The 15,776-nt window shown below is 37.8% G+C and overlaps 1 protein-coding gene across 2 annotated transcripts in view; it reads left to right on the forward strand.

Annotated features, from left to right (window-relative positions):
- The window catches only part of eif5b (eukaryotic translation initiation factor 5B), an 83,837-nt gene that overhangs the window by 405 nt on the left and 67,656 nt on the right, over positions 1–15,776 (forward strand). The gene's annotated exons all lie outside the window — the stretch shown is intronic.

The raw sequence follows: 15,776 nt of genomic DNA on the forward strand, positions 1-15,776 counted from the left end.
TACCGCCTAACACTGTTAGCGTGAATAAAAAGTGGAAAAGCTTTTATTCATTCATTTAAACAGGAACAAATCCCCAAGTAAGTGCTGCATCATCTGTTTCTTTGTCAGATGGAACTACACATGTTCTGTCATGAAAGAATCCGTCACCTGAATGGCTGTGGTGCAATGGAGGCAGTGTAACATAAAGTGCAGTAAGAAAAAGAAACATCTGAGAGCTAAAACAAGGTTTCTAGATATAACCTGCGTAATATGTCGTTGAAAGTTTCATAATTACAGTGCACCTATCTACATGGAAAATGTTCAGGACCGTGGTTTGGATAACTAAGTTGTTTGCCTCTTTATATACTGGACTTCTCACTGGGTAGCATCTGTTTTTTTGACGTGACATACATAGTGGATAAAAACATTTTCACGCGGGAAAGTAAATGTATATATTTTCACTGAACCACTTATAAAAGTTATTTTCTGTATTAAGTATTTGCTCCCGAACTTTGTGGGAATTCCATATGAAGTGTTTTACTGGATTTATTATAGCACGTTAAGATAAAATAAGAAGATGCACTTTGTCTCCATAGGGGAAATATATCTGACAATAATTAATTTACATAATAATTAATACACCAAACTCCTTTAGTTACATAAGAGAAAAATAAATAGCACACAAACCTGTTTATGTACAGTACATACGGGAAACCCTGATATACATGTAAAAAAAAATCAAAAATCAATTGAAATATCTTCTACAACTCTCCTTCTTTAATAATTCCTGATTTTAAGCAAATTTCTAAATTACTTAACCCATCTGGAGTCAGTGTGTGTCGTAACATTTTAGAAAATGTTCCAAGCTGATCATCTCAGTTTTGCATTGTACTTACTGAAAATAAAGTTGCACCCAATAACTGGTCAGCAAAACTTTAGGCTTGCATGTTTTTTGTGCCTGAATTAGAATAGGTTTTAAAACTGGGTTGTGTCTCTAGTTTTATTGTAAAAAAAAAAAAAAAAAGTTCTTCTTAAAAAATGACAGTGTTCCTTAAGTCATAACTTTTGAACTTCATGCTAAGTGCATGAAAGTTTCAGGGATTGTTATTTAGTATTAGATGTATTCAGTATCAGAAATAGTTTTAAATAAAAAAAAAAAAGTTTGATTTCTTTCAGATGGGCACCTAGTTGCTAAAGAAGAACTGTATCACGAGCAATACCTATCAAAATGTGAGAGATATAATTTGGTTTAGTGTAGAGCTTTAGAAGACCAAAGTTGACAAAATAATTTTCTAATGCAATATTTAGCAAGGCATAAAAAGGCAGATGTGCAACTGTTGGCCTACTGTTTTAGAAGTTAAGACATCTAATTCTGAAGAAAAATCCCAGACATTTCACACATCTGGCATCAACAGTTTAAAAATTGTGACTTATGGAATATTGTCATTTAATTATAATTAGGGCATGAATAAATATCAATTCTGTATGCATTGAAATCTTTATATTGATGAAAACAAATAGAAATTTTAGTTCTTAAATGCAAAAGCTTCAACTAGTGCAGTCTTTTTGTAAGAGTACAGTTATGTAAACAAAAAAGTAAAAAAGTTTAAATTTGGTCAATTTTTTTTATTGATGAAAACAAATACTGTTAATGAAATAGTATAATGAAATGTTAATGTCATTAAATGTCTATTAAATAAGTATTGCAATCTTTTGTAAACAATATACATTTTTTTTTAAATAAGTATTAAGTAACTATTCAAGTAAAAAGAACATTAATGAGGTCTTTAAAAGTAGCACACAAGCAGACTATTAACCTATTTAAAAGCTTTGCATAAATGCAAAGAAGTGCATATGCATTTTTGTGTGAACAAACTACGATGTCTTTGGACCTTCTCTAGTGCTAAAGACTGTTGCCCTTCAATGAACATCACAGAATGGAACCTGCCTGCAGGTAAAAAATAATAGCAGATTACTGACTTAATGCCTTGTGCGTTTAACTGACTTCAAAAAATGTGTTAACTTGTAGAATGGGTCCACAGAAGTGCCCATTTTGTGAATTATGTCCACAGACTCGTTGTTGCTACTCTGAAGATCCAGCTTGGGTCCATTAGGCGACTACCTGCTGGGAATATGAGGCCTGACATGACCAGACCTCCAAGATCAGGCTTTTTCTAAGTAATTTGCACGCAGTTTGGGTGAGGAACTTACGGACTTGGGTGCGGCTGCTGATCCTAATGTGATGTGGTAGACCTTCTGTGACAAGACACAGAAGGTTGCTGAGGGTTGTGTTGGTGTTACCAGTGTTCCCAGAAGGAGGTGTTTCATCTCACAGGGCACTCTGGATATCATCGAGAGGAGTTGCAGCACACAGCTTCATGGCAACTCTGGTCTGTACCGGGATCTGAAAAGGACTGCTGCAAGGGCTCTAAGGGTAGATTAGAAGGCATTTGTTAAAGGAATCTGTGAGCAAGTGACACACCATCTTATGGTCTAGTGACCTAATCCTGCCTAGAGACAAATTGAAGCATTATGTACATCTGAATCTGTTCCTGAGAGAGTAGCAGTCAAGGTGACAAATGGAATGGTCCTTATGGATGACACTGCAGTTGTGACCTGCTGGGCTGGCTACTTTGAGCAGCTCTTTCAAGCTGATTCTCCAGCTAGGAAGTTGCATATCTCTGGGTCTGCGGTTCTTGAGGCTGATCATCCAATTAGCTGTGAACCACCCATTCTCACTGTACAGATGGTAAGCCAACTGAGGATAGGGAAGGCTGCAGGGATCTTCGGTATCCAGGGTGAACTTCTCCAGGCTGGTGGTAAGGCTGTCCTCCTGGTATTGCAAGCAATCATTGCTTCCATTTGAGAGACGGATGTCATCCCAAATGGATGGAAAATAGGAGTTGTCATCCCTGTCTGGAAAGGAGAGGGTGATCGCCAGGATTTCAGCAACTACAGAGGGATAACTCTGCTCTTGGTGCTGGGCAAGGTGCTTGCTAGGGTCATCCTCAGAAGGATCCATGGTCACTTGCTCACCTACCAGCGACTGGAGCTGTCTGGTTTTACGCCTAAGAAGTCTACCATCGACCGAATTCTGGCACTGAGGGTTCTCATGGAGCACAAATGAGAATATTGGCAGAGTTTCTTTGCAGCCTTTGTCGACTTTCATAAAGTGTTTGACTCCCTAGATGGAGCTATCTTGTGGGACATCCTGAGACTTTGCGGTATCCCCTCAAATTTACTGTATATCATGGCTGGCCTGTACACTGGTACTGTGAGTGCTGTGCAGAATAGTGGTAGAACCTCTGAGTTTTTCCCAGTTGATTCTGGGGTTCGTCAGAGGTGTATTTTTGCTCATATTCTGTTCAGTGCTTGCATGGGCAGGGTCAAGGGGTCAAACGGCTTTGGGGCATCAGTTGCTGAAGAGCGATTCACTGATCTTGATTTTGTTTGCAGAGTCAATGGAGGCTCTGATCGGGGCTGTCAGAGACTGAGCAAGGAGTCTGAGTGTCTGCGCTTTCGTGTGTCCTGGATAAAAAACAAGATCCAGGCCTTTAATGACCTGTTGGCTATAGCCATCAGCAGTGTGTCTGACTGTGGAGAGAGTGTCGACCTAGTCGAGAGGTTTACTTACCTCGGGAGCAACATTCATGTCTATGGTTACTCTTTCTATGAAGTCAGTAGAAACATCTTTAGAGTCCTGGGGCCTCATGTATAAATGGTGCGTACACGCAGAAATGTTGCGTACGAACATTTCCACATTCACATCGCGATGTATAAAACCTAAACTTGGCGTAAAGCCACGCACATTTCCACGGTACCTCATACCCTGTCGTACGCAAGTTCTGTGTTCGGTTTTGCAGACTGGCGGCACCCAGCGTCAAAGTAGTTATACTGTCCCTATGTGGTTACCCTTTCTTTCTAAGATCCACATTCCTGACGCGGCTTTATAAATACACTGAAACTAACCGCATATTTATTAGTGTAATGCATCTAATTGTAATTAACCTGTAACAATATAATGGTCCGGGGAATAGCCATAGTATTCCAAATACCATAACTGCTTAAGCGTTGTTATTGTCACTGGACCTTCTTTTTCTTCTTTCAGCTGCTCCCGTTAAGGGTTGCCACATCGGATCATCTTTTTCCATATTGTTCTCACTGCACCACTCAGAATATTTATATCACTATATCTGAGTTAGGAATCACAGCAGCAGCTGATTGGAAAGAGAGTTATCGGGATACAGTATCAAGCACACGCTGCCTTAGCCACGGCAAAACGCTTCAGAGACTTTCCTGTATGGGTCTTGCAGTTCAGAAACAGTTTCATCCCAAGAACTTTAAAGACAGTCAATCAGTCCATCAAGTGCTCCTTGTAGAACTGTTTGTACTTATAAGTACAATCACCTCACTGTAAACTTGCACTACAGTTATAATATTGCACAGCCTGCGCCACTTTATAAAGTGCGTATTTACATATGATGACGATATAATTTTTAAGATGAAATGCAGAAAAATATTTTGATTATACTATACAGATAAAACATTGTTAATAATTAAACATGTGAGGACACGGATTGATCCTACTTCGTGCTGTGTTCTTGCTGGGCTGGCGCGACACGAAGGATAGATGGATAGAATAATTAAAAAAGTACTATGAAGATATTTCAATGTTCCTTAAAGTTTTGAAGAATTGTCGTTGTAAGCTTACAGATGGCTTAACGTCTATTACAGAGCTGATTGTGAGGCGATTGGGTATTTGGAGAAAGAAAACTAAGGACAGGAATTGGAGGTTAGTACGTTTGAAAGAGACCGTATTGCTGCAATAATTTCATCGAAGGTCACGCACAATCACTGCGCCACCTTGTAGTGATTCACACACACAGAGCTCATAGAAGATCAAATACAAAACAAAGCATTTGATATGCTACTTTAGTTACGATGGGATTTGAGAAACTAGTAAATTAAACAATTTTAAGATGAAGTTTATGATGTTCTACTTTAATGACAAAATAAACTACGTGATTAAAGTGGAAATTTCGAGATTAAAGTTGACATTTTGTGCTTTTTTTCCCCCACTGTGTGTCTTTTTTTTTCCTCTGTACCCTAATAAGCTTTCATATGACACTCAGTCAGTGGGCTATGACTTGCCTTTTCATGGCGACTTTGATATGTGACAACTTCTTTTTTAATTTCGGGCACTGTGCAACTTTAAACTTGAGCTTTCGAGTTTCTCCGACACTCTCACTCGATCAACTTCCTTTTGTTGATTATACCACTGTTTAAACCAACAAATAGTATGTTTTTCCTTGCCTCCTCTTGGTATTTGCTGAAATTCTTATATTTTCCCATTGTCTTTTCACAGAAGGCTGAGCTTAAGGGCTATTTATATTGATTTGCATATTCAAAGAGGCGTAATTCTGGGAGGAGTTGGGGCGGGACAGCAGGCACGTCCACGAGCGTTACTTTTCACGCTGATCAGGATTTATGTAGCGGAAGAACATGGAAGTTTGTGTATGCACAGATTCCTGCATCTGGATTTTTCTGTGCATATGCACATTCCCGTTTTTGTGATTACGCCATGTTATAGTGTGAGTTCTACGCACAGCATTATACATGAGGCCCCCAGGTGTTTCCCGTTTTACTATATGATTGTGAGACATGGATACTTTCCATTGACCTGTGACAAAGACTGGACTCCTCTGGTACTGTGTCTTTTCGGAGAGTCCTTGGGTACCACTGGTTTGACTTTGTATCGATTGAGTGGTTGCTTATGGTGTGCCGAACGAGGCACATAACCTACATTGTAAGGGAGTGTCAGTTATGGCATTGTGGTTATGTGGTGTGATTCCCCAAGGGTGATCTGGCTCAGAGGATCCTCATTGTTGAGGACCCGAGTGGCTGTACCAGGCCAAGGGGGGACGCCCACGAAACACCTGGATCGATGGTCATTTCCGAGGGTTGGGACTGGACTGGTTGCCAACCATGATCCCAAGCTGTTTCATAGTGTGGTGGGTGTGGCAACGTGTTGTACAGGTGTATGCTCCCCAACCTGATATGACCTGTTTAACTAAATTGAATGTGTTAGCTCTTTTAGTTGGTATTGTCTGGTACCACATCTTGCATACAGGCTTCCATGTATCTTGTGATTTTCTGTTCCCATGAGCCAGAAAGCTGATGTAATTCCAGATGCAACTCTGGTTCCCCTCTTTGTCAATTAATCGGGCTAGCCTGCTAAGCTGCTGAAGTTGCAATGTTAACACCTGTGAATGGAGGGAAACGGGGCTGCAACTGTAGGCAAGGTGGAAGAGAAGTGAATTCTCATTGCAGACTACAAAATCAACACCATGAAAAATGAAGTAATTGAGTAATTATTGAAGTAATTTTAAAATGTTAAAATCAATACTTATTGATAATTCATTTCTTTTAACAAATCTGTTTTGCAAAGACATTACTTTTAAGTGGAATGAAGAGGTGGCTAATGATGTATTAATGTTTGTCCGCATGTAACCCTGCAAGTTGTAGTTTGTTTGACTAGTGTGTTTGCTCCATGCTGGGAGAACCGTTCCGTGCCCTGGCCCACTTTGGAAGAGGTGGGCCCGAGCTCAGTTCAGTAGCATTCTGGAACATTGCAAAGGCATGTTTAGCGATCATATGGAAAACGGACATAATGTCAATGATGCGTCAAGTCATGTAGTGCAATTCTCATTTCATTCAATATCTTTTGAGTTAAAAGCAGGTTTTTATTCTCACCTTATACATGAACATGAATTGTAGTTGGCAAGAAAAGCTGCAGATTCCTTCCTTAACATCATTTGTCACAGTAAAAATCTTCTTGTAAATGCAGCAATTTACAGCACTATGTGGCACACTCAGTAAATCTGTAAGAAGGTAGAGTGTTATCTTGCCCTACATAACTTAAGTTTGACATGCATTCTTCTGTCACTCAGTGTTCGGATGTTGTTTTGGTTTTACACAAAGTCGCATGGTTATGACGAAAGTGTGCCCAGGCCCATACGTTAAGTGCAGTGTGAATGCAGGCTAGCAGGGGAGTAGGAAGGTGGGACAATTGTGCTTAGGCGCCAGACGGAAGAAACATGCCTAGTGTGAGTACACCATTAGAGCCTATTGTTTCTGGTTTATAGCTCCACAGGCTTAGGTGTCATTTCTAGGCTTGTTACATACATTCTGTATGGAATTTCAAAGTTTTTCTCAAATCCACATAGAGTAATATGTATGAATGAAAATGTGGTAGTGTGTCCGTTATTTCCATGATTGGATTTTGTCATCTATACCGTGCTCCTGTGAAACCCAGTAACAGCAAGAAAGCAGATAATTATATAAAATTTACTTAGTTTCTATATTTTGTAATTCAGGTGCAGGTACTGTCTTTTGATACTTTGGAATATAGGACCTATTCACTTTTCAAGCAAGCTGTTTCAGTTCTTTGGAAAGGATAGAATTCAGACAGTGAATATTCAAGTGGTTTATGTTTCCCAGAATCAAGCATCTTAGGCAGAAGCAAAACAGTGTGAGACTTGGACAGGAAAGGAATGCACAAAATTGGATTAGAGTTGGTTACAATGATAAAGTCAGTAATTGGCTACTAAGGTAGGAGCCAGCATGTTACTAGAAAGCAGAGACTGATTGTTTGTTTGAGGAAAAGAATATAAAAGAGAGGAAATTACGGGAATTGGGTAGATGGTTTAAATTGAAAGAGAAGGTCGGATTCATCAGATAGAAAATGCAAATAAAAATCAAGATATGGGAGAAACATAAGGAAAGTCAAGATTGAAAGAGGGAGGCAATATTATAACCCTCTTCCTTATAAAATTTAATGATTTGCTAATTTAATTTACCACCAAAATTGTAATTTTTTTAAAAGTAGTATTAGCAATGTTGCATTTGTACAGAGAGTAACATTCTTACCTGCATGTCTGACAAACTGAAAATGATTGCTTTATATTGCACAACTTTTGTAAGAGATTTGTTTAAACACAATTTATATTTTGTGCACCTTGCATTAACTCATGGAAAATACATAAAAGACTGCAAAAGAATTTTGCAAAAGCAGTATCTTTACACATCTGTTTAAATCTAATTTTATGTTCCTGGCAACATCAGACACAAGTTATGAACTAGCTGGCAAGATTGTCTCACTGTTATAGGGTACAGATAAACACACACGCAGAGTTAAGTTGGAGTTGGCATATGATCTCATGTACCTTTTTTGGTTGTGGCACAAAAACTGTAACAAAATAATTCTTAAATACTGGGAACATGTTTTCATGTGTATCAGCATAATATTCCTAGAGATGTGTTGCAACCTTGCCAATTAATCTAGGGAATTTCAACTTTAGTGAAATCTATTATAGCATCAGAGTAATTATGTGTGATTCAGGGGCCTTTAACATGAGTACAAAACTTAGCCTACTAAGTAAATGCATGGATATGTATAACTTTGCATGTGCATGCTTGCATTCATGTGGAACACTGCAACAGTTTCATCATATTTGATTTTTTTTTTTTTACTTGGTCAGCATTTTTTGGTCCTGAGGAATGTGGCACAGGACCTCCTACATTTACTTTGAGCTTTTCTTTTGCTGATGCAACTCAGTGTAACTTTGGTAGTACAGCCCTCTTATAAAAATGAAGCCTGCTGTGATTCATGCTTCTTAATTCTCTACACCAGCTCTGTTAGTGATAACAAGAAAAAAGTGAGTACAAGCAGTTAGGTATGGTATCTGCTATTTTTGTTTTACATTGAAGTTCAACTGCTCTTTTTATTTATGTGTGTGTATAAATACATGGCATGGAAGGAACTTGGTATTTTATTTTTGGCATTTTAAATATATTTTCATATTTTGGACAACAATACATTTTTAATTTCCCTCCTATTGGGGATGCTTATTTTCTGTTTATCTCTTTTTATGAAAGAAAGAGTAATATTTGTAATCCAAGTGTTTTTAACATCACATTTACTTATAAATAATTGTTTGGCACTTTTGTATTTTACAGTTTTATAATTTTTCAAAATTAGACTATTTTGATGTAATTATATTTAATAGTGCCATATATACTTAGTAACTACTTTGTTAGGAACACCCAGTTGTAACCAGACCCCATTTTCCTTCCTGAACAGCCTGAAGTCTTTAAGACATTAATTCAAGAAAGTGTCTTGAAATATACTCCTCTGTGATTTTGGACCATACTAAGTCATTTAGCATCATGCAGTTCTGGCTTTATTTATTTTGTTTTGTCCATTTTTGGCCACACATTCATGCTTCCAACCTTCCTTTTCACCTTATCCCAGTAGTAGTTGTATTGAGATCTGGGAATTTTAGCATCCTATAGAGTAAATGAAAGTCACTCTCAAATTTGTGGAATCCAATTTAAATGACGAGTGCTTTGTGACATGTAGCATTATTCTTGTGAAAGTATTAATTTCAGAAAATATAAAGTGCATAGTCAGTAACAGTACAGTACTTAGGTATATTTTAGCATCCACTTGATGCTTATTTGGTATTATGAAACCGAATATGTGCCACAAAACATTCCCCAGCATATTACATCACCACTATTATCCTGTACAATTGACAGAAGTCAGGTTGAACCATAGGTTCATGCTGTTTATCCCAGAGTCTGAAACTACAATCTACTGCAGCAGAAACTGAGACTTGACAGAGGAGCTGACTGTTGTTTCAGTCTTCATTCTTCAAGTTTTGTTCGTATAGATTATGAGAGATGAACTCATCATGGTACTGTGGTAGCCCATTTGCTTCATTGTTCGATATACATGCATTCAGAGATTGCCTTTTGTAAAGAATTATTTGACTGTATTTGGGCTTTCTGTTTGCATGAATAAATCTTACACTGCAGCTCAAATCATAGCAAGTCCAGAAAAGATGATAAACATAAAATTCTTGCAGCCGGTGAATAATAAAATAATTCTGAAGGTGTACAATTTTTTTTTCCTTTTAGACTCGTTGGTTTGTTAAGTGTATGTTTATTTTCTCTATAGATATTTAAATTATAATTTGAAATACAGAGGCTTTTTTTATTGAAATGTGCACTTGCCACTCCTTCTTTTAATATTTACAATGGGAACTAGTGAGGAAGAAAAAGCTGCTGCAAAAGGTCTGCAGACCTGAGTTGGTGAGAATGGGTATGAAAGTTTAAAAGTTTGGACATAAAATAGCTATTTGCATATTATACTTTTTTTCCCCACAACTATTCCTGCAAACAAAACAATTAGGTGTTGAGCATTTGATTTCCTGAGTGAAGTATTTTTCTATTCTACCTATTAATATCTAAAAACTATGATTTTTCCAAGATTCTTTTCAGGGATCCTTTCTTAACAAGGCCAATTGAGGAATGGTGCTTTAAATATTGCTTCACTCATGTTAAGTATGCATTCAGGTACAGTCCTTTTTCCTTATTGGTGCTGGCTACCTGCCTTATTCAAACTGCATCTGAGTACTTAGTCTGATGTGATTGTGAAGGAAAAAAAAATTAAATTGCTTTAACAGCATTAAAGTTAAGGATGAGTGTGTAGGTTTAAATATGATGTAGTCATTTAATGTTTTAGCACAACAACGACCACTACTGCCAGCCAAGTACAGCTGAGCTATTAAGAGGTTTACACAAAAGATAGACTGCCTTCCACCTATCAATTGAAAGTAACTGACCTGCTGATCATGTTAAGTGATCAGTAAGAATACTTACTGTTTTCGGAATTTTTATCTTTCCTTCCAGTTGAAGCCAAAACCCTGACCACACCCTCCCCTTTATTCTCTGTGTTCCCTTCTTGCTCATACTGCAATTAATGATACTAGCCAACCCGCGGCGTACCATACGCCGCATAATCAGGCTGGTTTTTTTATGATTTTTAAGCACAGGGAGAAAATTAACATTTGAAAAATCGGTAATGTAATAAATCAGCAAGAAAAGCAACATTGTAACAATGCACGGAACGAACCAACACACAATCGTCCGTGACTGAAAACTGGCGGATCTCTATCACTCATGTGCCCACCTCCAACTCGTCACTTGAGTCATTGTCGTCTTTGCACAGTCCAGATGCACCTGTGACTCACGTAGACTTGCGTCGTAACCGAAAACTCATTTTTTAAAGACTGCTTACTTCATTGTGTTTTAACCTCAGTTGTAAAGGATTGTTTTAAGCATCCCATGGGATACCCCTCGCAAACCGTTTTACACGATGCATATGGCGATTCACCTCTGCAAAAAACATGTCTCTATGAACAGTCAAGGTGGCTCGGAGGTGCATGTGGCCTCTACGACAGATTAATATAAATGACACTGTTTTTTCTGTGTCGTCGCGTCCGAGTTGGTGGGCATGGCTCTGCGAGTTGTCATTGTATCCAATGGTCTTGGAGTTGGTGGGTGTGGCTCCTTCCTGCGTGCCCCATAGGTGTCTGTCTTGTCGGTGGCTTACTGAATCCACGCCCCTTCCGGCGTGCTTTCCATGGGTGTCTTGCCTTAGTGAATTTATATATATATATATATATATATATATATATATATATATATATATATATATATATAGATATAGATATAGATATATATATATATATATACACAAAAATAGCAGCGGAGAAGTAGTGTGTTAAAGAAGCAATGAAAAGAAAAGGAAACATTTTGAAAATAACGTAACCTGATTGTCAATGTAATTGTTTTGTCACTGTTGTGAGTGATGAGTGTTGTTGTCATATATATATATGTATATATGTGTATATATGTGTGTATGTATGTGTGTATATATATATATATATATATATATATATATATATATATATATATATATATATATATATTTACACACACACATAAACATATATATATACATATCTATACATATACACATATATACATACATATATATATCTACATATATACACACACATACATACATACACACACATATATACACACAAATACACATATATACATACATACACACACAACTATATAAACATATATATACATATACATACATATCTACATATATACACACACAGCTATTTCGTATCAGTGCAATACGCTGTTTGTTAAAACGTTGACTCCGCTCTTACGTGCAATAACAAATCAAATCATTCAGTTGTCTTTGCTCATATGTCATTTTAGAGCTGGACGCCTGGCATCTTTTTGGCCACAAGTTCGTTTCTGTTTGGTGTGAGGTTCTGTGTTGTGGAGATTCTCAGGATGGATTGCAGGTGCTCATCAGTGAGGCGACTCCTGTGTGCTGTTTTGTTAGTCTTTATCACTGAGAAGAGCTTCTCACACAGATATGTGCTACCAAACATGCACAAGGTTCGAGCCGCATGTAGACGGACTTTTTTTGTTCTTCAAAGTCACCAAAGCGCCTTGCAAACTCAGTGCGCAATAACTCTAGCTTTGCAATAACTTGCAGCATCATAAGGTAGACTTGATTAACTCTTAAGTGTTCAACAAGGCAGCTGAAGCGCTGCATTATGGGATCTGTAGTTTATTGTGTTACCAGCGCTTCATATACCCGGGCTTTAATAACAATAATACAGTATATAAAATGATCTCGGGGCGGATATAATTATACCGGGCGGATGTGGCCCCTGCCCTTGAGTTTGACACATATGGACTAATTAGAACTTGAAAAGATATATTTTTTCAAATGTGATCGCAATTCAGATAGAGTTGACGCGCACTACAGCCTGCATGCCTCAATAAGTTACCCTCCCCTCGCTCTTACTTTTTTACCGTTCATCTAATGAATACACTGAGTATGGCTTTACCAAAACAATCATTGATGGCGAATAAAGTGTCCATTATTCGAGTATGTAGATCGGAATATATATATACATATATATATATATATATATATACCCGCGTATCGCAGCGGAGAAGTAGTGTGTTAAAAAAGCTAGAAAAAGAAAAGGGAACATTTTAAAAATAACGTAACATGACTGTCAATATACAGTATTTGTTTTGTGAGTGTTACTGAGTGTTGCTGTCATCAAGGATTTGATTATCATTATTTCTTTCAATCAGGCTCGTATTTGTAGGATGTGTTGTGTTCAAGTTACATTCCGTGTTTGTCAATCGTTGTAAAGATGACAGGTTTCTTTCATCGATTCGTTTCTTACTGCATCAATAAACAGCTCGTCTTCTTCTTTATCTGAGACCTGACACACTGCATGCACGGGTTTTTTTACACTGTCTTCCTTTAGCGGAACATTGACTTTTCCACCGTGTGCTTTGTTTCCGCAGTAGCTGGATTTATGAATATGCTTATCAGACGCTTCATATTTTTCTGCCCTTTCAATTGTGTAATTGGTTTTGTTCAGCTCTTTGGAACTGTTGCCTTTTATCTGTGCACTGCGCAGTTCATGTGAGCCGCCGGTGTACATGCATCGAAGGTTCCCAGCTGTGCTGGTGCCATCTCGTGCTATGTCCGTGGCTGTATTTAATGTTACCTTAGTCCTGGCACTTAAAACTTTCTCTCGCAGTTTCGCTGAGTTTGTGTCAAACACCACCCTGACCATCTCATCTTCCTCTCCATAAGCACAGTCCTTCACCCGTGAATATTTACCCGTGGCAGTTTGCTATTGGATTGCCGCTGATGGACGGCCTTATATGGGCAGGCACTAAATTAAAAAACGCCAGCAGCAGCCTGTCTATGAACTTAATTTAAAGTGTAGGTTTACATCGTGCTTTGTTTCCGAAGTAGCAGAACTCATGAATATGGTTGTATATGTCACTCGCTCGCTTCTTATTGTTTCGCTGCCTTCTCAATTATATAATGCATGTTTTCTTCAGCACATTTTTGAGGTCTTCCTGGTTTTCTATGTACTGCGTGATTACGTGGGAGGCGTGATGATGTCACACGAAACTCCGCCCCCACGGCGTTGAAGCTCATCTCCATTGCAGTAAATGGAGAAAAACTGCTTCCAGTTATGACCATTACGCGTAGAATTTCGATATAAAACCTGCCCAACTTTTGTAAGGAAGCTGTAAGGAATGAACCTGCCAAATTTCAGCCTTCCACCCACACGGGAAGTTGGAGAATTAGTGATGAGTCAGTGAGTGAGGGCTTTGCCTTTTATTAGTATAGAGATATATATATATAGATTTTGTTCTCCAACTTCAATGTCCATATTTTGTGGCACAATAAGTTGTGGTTGTCCATGAATGCCTTTTAATACATTTTAACTCTTTACTACAGGGTAGAGCAGTAGTTTAATCGCTATACTAAAAATTGGTCGGGGTATGGCTTGAGAATGCAGGAGTAAATGGGAAATGTGATTTAGTTTTTTTTTGGTTTAAATGTTCCTTAAAAGTATTTGTTGTGTATGGAACTGTGTGCAATAAGTGAGCCAACCCTTTTAAGAATATTACCTTGAATGCTATGCAGTTCTTCCTTATTTGTGAGTCAATGCAGTCAGGAAGAGGCTATGATTTGTGCCATGTTTGCTTGAAATGGCAGTGGAAGTGAGTGAGTGGGTGTGTGAGCGAGAGAGAATAAAACCTGTACTTTTCGGTTTGAGAGAGAACAGTTAACTAAATCATGGAGCATCAGCAAGCATTCTGATGGGCAAGAGGCCTGCCAGTTTGCACAAATAATCAAAATTACATTTGTTATTAGTTAAAAAATGTCTGCAAAGTATATTCAAAGACATTATACCAGTTTTTAACAAAGCTATATAAATGTTTAATTATACTGTGATATTTTTGTCGATACCACCCAATTTCATAATGACAGTTATAGCCATTACTTGTATGAAAAATGCATTAGGCAATAGTTGTATTAAGCTGTATATCACCATTAGATAAGAACATTGTATAGTCAGACATAATGCTAAGAAATTTTAAGATAGAAGTGCTACAGGAAGCGTAATGGAATTGTCTTTATCATGATTTATTTGTAATTGGATAACTTCTGTTTACAGTACACTGTATTAATATAGCTAGTTAGTCAGAGGATGAGAAGTTTATGGGTTTTTATGAATTGCTCTGTGCTAAAATAAGTGGTATTTCATTGGTAAATTCATGTTAGTAAATTATTTTTTTATTTAAACACTAGACATTAAGCCCGTTACAATAACGGGCGCTAGAACAGTAGTGCATAAACATTAGTAGGAACAGTCTATATTAAATGGCAAGGGACCTTGTATGTCGCTGTAATATGCGTCACTGTATTGTGTGCCTTTAATTTTCTCTCTCAGTAATACTGGTTTGTATTTCCGTAAAATGCCTGTAATTTTGTCGGACAGTAATACAGTGGAACCTCGGTGGAACTGAAGTAATTTCCCCTATAGGATTATATGTAAATACAATTAATCCGTTCCAGACCGTATGAACTGTATGTAAATATATATTTTTTTAAGATTTTTAAGCACAAATATAATTAATTATACCACTGAATGCACAGCGTAATAGTAATCTAAATGTGAAAACATTGAATAACACTAAGAAAACCTTGAACAACAGAGAAAACTAACACCACAAGAGTTCGCGCTACAGCCTTACGACCCGCTCGCTAAAAACACTTTTTTTAATGAGTTTTAAGCACAGGGAAAAAAATGAATATTTGAAAAATCCGTAATCTAATAAACAACCAAGAAAAGTAACATTGCAACAATGCACGCGTGCAACTGTGTGTGTGTGTGTGTGTCTGTCTCTGTCGCGGGCCTGTGTGTGTGTGTGTGTGCGTGCGTGCGTGCGTGCGTGCGTGCGTGCCTGTCCCCCATGCCTGCCTGCCTGCCTGTGTGTGAGTGTGTCTCTTGTACGTGCGTGCGTGT

This window comes from Polypterus senegalus, chromosome 2 (genome assembly GCF_016835505.1).
Source record: "Polypterus senegalus isolate Bchr_013 chromosome 2, ASM1683550v1, whole genome shotgun sequence".
NCBI classification, from domain to species: Eukaryota; Metazoa; Chordata; class Cladistia; order Polypteriformes; family Polypteridae; genus Polypterus; species Polypterus senegalus.